At 41.1% G+C, this 3,780-nt stretch overlaps 1 pseudogene; it reads right to left on the bottom strand.

The window, feature by feature from the left end:
• Positions 1–435: 435 nt before the first annotated feature.
• Positions 436–1,142, bottom strand: LOC139437435 (carboxymethylenebutenolidase homolog pseudogene; annotated as a pseudogene).
• Between the last annotated feature and the right edge of the window lie 2,638 nt (positions 1,143–3,780).

The following is a 3,780-nucleotide window of genomic DNA, read 5'->3' as shown; positions in this document are numbered from 1 at the left end:
AGCTCCATTAAGACAAAGGCAAATGTCTAATTAGGAGGGGCTTTGGTCTACTTGGGTTTGCAGTTCATGCTCTTAACGTCTCTGCCGTATTGGTCATTTGAATGGATGTATTCAATAAAGATCAGGAAGGCCAGACCCAGGCTGCTGGGGAGTTTTTACTGATAGTTCTGATATTATTCTATCATTCAACCTCTGCAAAGACTGACCTATTAATTTATTTTAAACTTTTAAGCATTTAAATATAAATGTTAAAATGAATTTAAATCATTTCATACATGATCATTTCCTAGTGAATTTGTGATTCAGATGAAATCATGAATTTTAGGATTCCTTTATTTGTTTTATATAAAATGAAAATTAAATCAAATAATTCAAGTGGTTAGAAGCACATTTTCCAACCGAAGCTCTTTTGAGAAACCCTGCCCTTAGCCACTTTTAAACGTACTCATTCAACCACTCAATTAGATTCCTCCTAGCAGCGTAGCGTTTGTCTGCAGGTGAACCATCTTCTCTTGGTGCACGAATCCATGAGTTTGTCCAGAAAATGTTTTAACTTGATATTCAACTTTGCAGTGTTCTTTCAACTTCTTGGTCAGCAGAGAGACTTGCTCAGGAGAAATTACTGCACCGATTTTAGCAAAAATAATGCGGGTTTCTTTAAATTGCATATGTCTTCAAAATCCTCGACAATGCCATGGAGGAACAGCCCTGCCCTGAATTCCGAGTATTTCATCATCTCGTGATGGACAGCTATGCCACCCCAGCAGACTCCCACGATGTTGGCTTTCTGTGCATGATACTGTTGTTTCAGATACTTCAAGACGGCGTCTACCACCTTATCAACTTTGCTGGCGTTTCGCGTTTTCACCCACTCTGGGCTGGGGGACCAGTCGGGGTGCCATGGCCATAAAGAAGTCTGGGGCAATGGTTGTGTATCCATTTCTTGTGATCACGGCAGCCATATACCTGGTATTTGGCAATTGTCAGCCAAAAATATGAATGTGATAATCACAGCCTTACTGGTGTCATAGAAGGTTCGCTGACATACCCTGGATGTGTTTGACTTGAATTTCAGGCCCCATCCCTCCATGCTCGAGGTTATGGCTGATGTCACAGGGACAAGGATTAGCTTCGTTGGCCAATGTGGATATTCAAGTCCTGAGCTCGGCCTGCAGCCCTTTGAACTCAGAGCGACCTCTCTCCAAGGCAGGGGCACCGGGAAGCACAGGGAAGGGCGCGGTGAGGGCGCCAAGAGGCGGGCGGAAAGGCAGGAGCTGGAAGAGCCAGGTCAGGAAGAGAAGCAAATGGCAGGCCCTGGGTGGCCAGGGCCTGGAGTCAGGAGACTGGCCGCAGCTGGTGGGCGGGGCAGGGCAGGGCAGGGGGAGGGGAAGCTTGGTGGGAGGGGAGAAAGGGGGAAAAGGGGAAGAATATGGCCTGGTATCTGTAAGCACCTACCACAAACAAATACCCTTTATAAAAACCAATCAATTTCTGGTATTTTGCATCAGCACCCCTTTGGCTGACTAATACACTACTGTAACATGTTTTTGCTTCTAATTCCTAACAAGGTGTACAGAGAGGTAGAATCATCAACCTTTCATTGGAAAACTCACAAACAATCCATACTAGATCTTAGCAGTAGATTAATCCAAACTGGGAAATTTTAGTAGTAGAACTCAATAAAGAAATACTGTTTTATTTATTAGCACCTGAAAATCTCAAGTCCTGTTTTGTTTTTTGTTTTTGTAATTAAGTAAGAGTACTAATGAACACAGTCTATATAACAAAAGTTTCTATTAAATTTGCTAAGTGTCAGACATTGTTCTCAGGGCTTAGGAAATCTCAACTGTCTTATGTATCATGACAAATCACAGAGTGCTCTTGCAATTGACTGAGGTTCTGCAGCAGAGCTGTCACGGGGATGGATTTAGTCGGACTCTCTCGCTTCATCACTACACCTTACAGCCTCTCCAGCAGGGGAGGACAGGTGCCCTTTAGTAAAAATTGTATATTTTCTTTAGAAAAAATCATGAATCTGCACAAAATAACAAATACAAGTCCAGTAACATTTGAAATCCCTACCTATTTTATAAAATTAAACAACTTATTCTTTAGACATACCATATTTACCCCAAATTCCTGATGTATGCTGTTTACTTAGAAGGAAGGGATTAACATTGGAGGTAGGAGGTCAGTCCATCAAGCGGTTATAAGTAAGCTATGGGGAAAAGGCAAACACTGATGGTAGCATGGAACAAATGTAAAATAATCAAGACAAGTCCACATACTACATTTTTAAATATGACAAAGGATAAAAGATTGATATATAGCTCATCTTCATCCATCAATTCTTATATTTTTTAGGAAAAAGAAAGGATTACTTGTGGTTACAACTAAGTACTCAAGTCATTATGCTATTATTTTATGAGCGATAGGAAATGTACCCAATATCTAAGCCTACACATTTATCTGCCTTCACATTAACATAAATCTTGGCCTGTATTCAATACAGGCATTGCTATTGGCAGTGAGTTCTATAATTCAGGCCCTTTATGGAATACCCATGTAAGAGTATCTCAATCCCTAACCCAAGATTTACATGGATATTTCTGTTTCAGAAATAATCACTGCCCCATTTTTGGCAAAAATTATTCTCAAAATTTAGCACTTTGAAAACTGCCATCTTTATTTCATGTTGCTTTCCTGTATATGTCATTATTTTTCTCTCCCCTTCTCTGTCTCCTCCCTCCCCCCCCCCCAGTTGTCTGCTCTCTGTGTCCATTTACTGTGTGTTCTTCTGTGAACGCTTCTATCCTTATCAGCAACACGGGGAATCTGTGTTTCTTTTTGTTGCATCATCTTTGTTGTGTCAACCCTCTGTATGTGTGGTGCCATTCTTGAACAGGCTGCACTTTCTTTCATGCTGGACGGCTCTCCTTATGGGGCACACTCCTTGTGTGTGGGGCTGTCCTACATGGGGGACACCCCTGTGTGGCAGGGCACTCTTTGCGCGCATCAACACTGTGCATGGGCCAGCTCCGCAGGGGTCAAGGAGGCCCAGGGTTGGAACCATGGACCTCCCATGTGGTAGGCAGATGCCCTAACCACTGGGCCAAGTCTGCTTCCCTGTATATGTCATTGATTTGGCCTGTTTAATGTATGCCTTCCTTGTAGTTGAACCTCTCTATATATTTTCATTGCAGCTTGTAAGGGCCCTAAATGAAGGAACATTATGGCTATAGATATATAGGCATGCTACTCCCATTTACTAGGGTGTCTTAAAGAAAGTCAGCAGACTCTTGGCTAAAATGAATACCAAACTTTTCAAATATCTGGTATCTTCCACAAAGCACTCACCTTGAGAGGTTATACTTTTAATATCAACAAAGTTCATGTTTTCTAAACTTTTCTGTAATTCTTGACTTATACCACAAAAGTATATAGTTTTTAACTTGTTATTTTGCACACTTATTGGGAACCAGATGATGATTCCCTGACTTGAGCAATTGCCATATTTGCTATACTTGCCTCTGTGAGTCTTCTAGATATTTTCTTGTATTGAATTACTCTCTAAAGATAAAACTTTTCTACCTTGATGAAAAAAAGGTAAAAGACTCCACAGCAGGTTCTGAAGGACTTCTTAAAGAGAGCTTCCAAAAAGAGTTTGGGTAATGAGAGCACTGCTAGCATAAAAATAAAGTCTTTTAATGTGGCAACCTGGCACACAGTGGCACAGCTATGGGCAATTAGTTTGAAATATATGTAACTGCCACTTGAATA

Source organism: Dasypus novemcinctus, chromosome 23 (assembly GCF_030445035.2).
Source record: "Dasypus novemcinctus isolate mDasNov1 chromosome 23, mDasNov1.1.hap2, whole genome shotgun sequence".
Classification (NCBI taxonomy): Eukaryota; Metazoa; Chordata; class Mammalia; order Cingulata; family Dasypodidae; genus Dasypus; species Dasypus novemcinctus.
The sequence above is the reverse complement of the archived record's forward strand: the minus strand, read 5'-3'. Positions and strand labels throughout refer to the sequence as shown.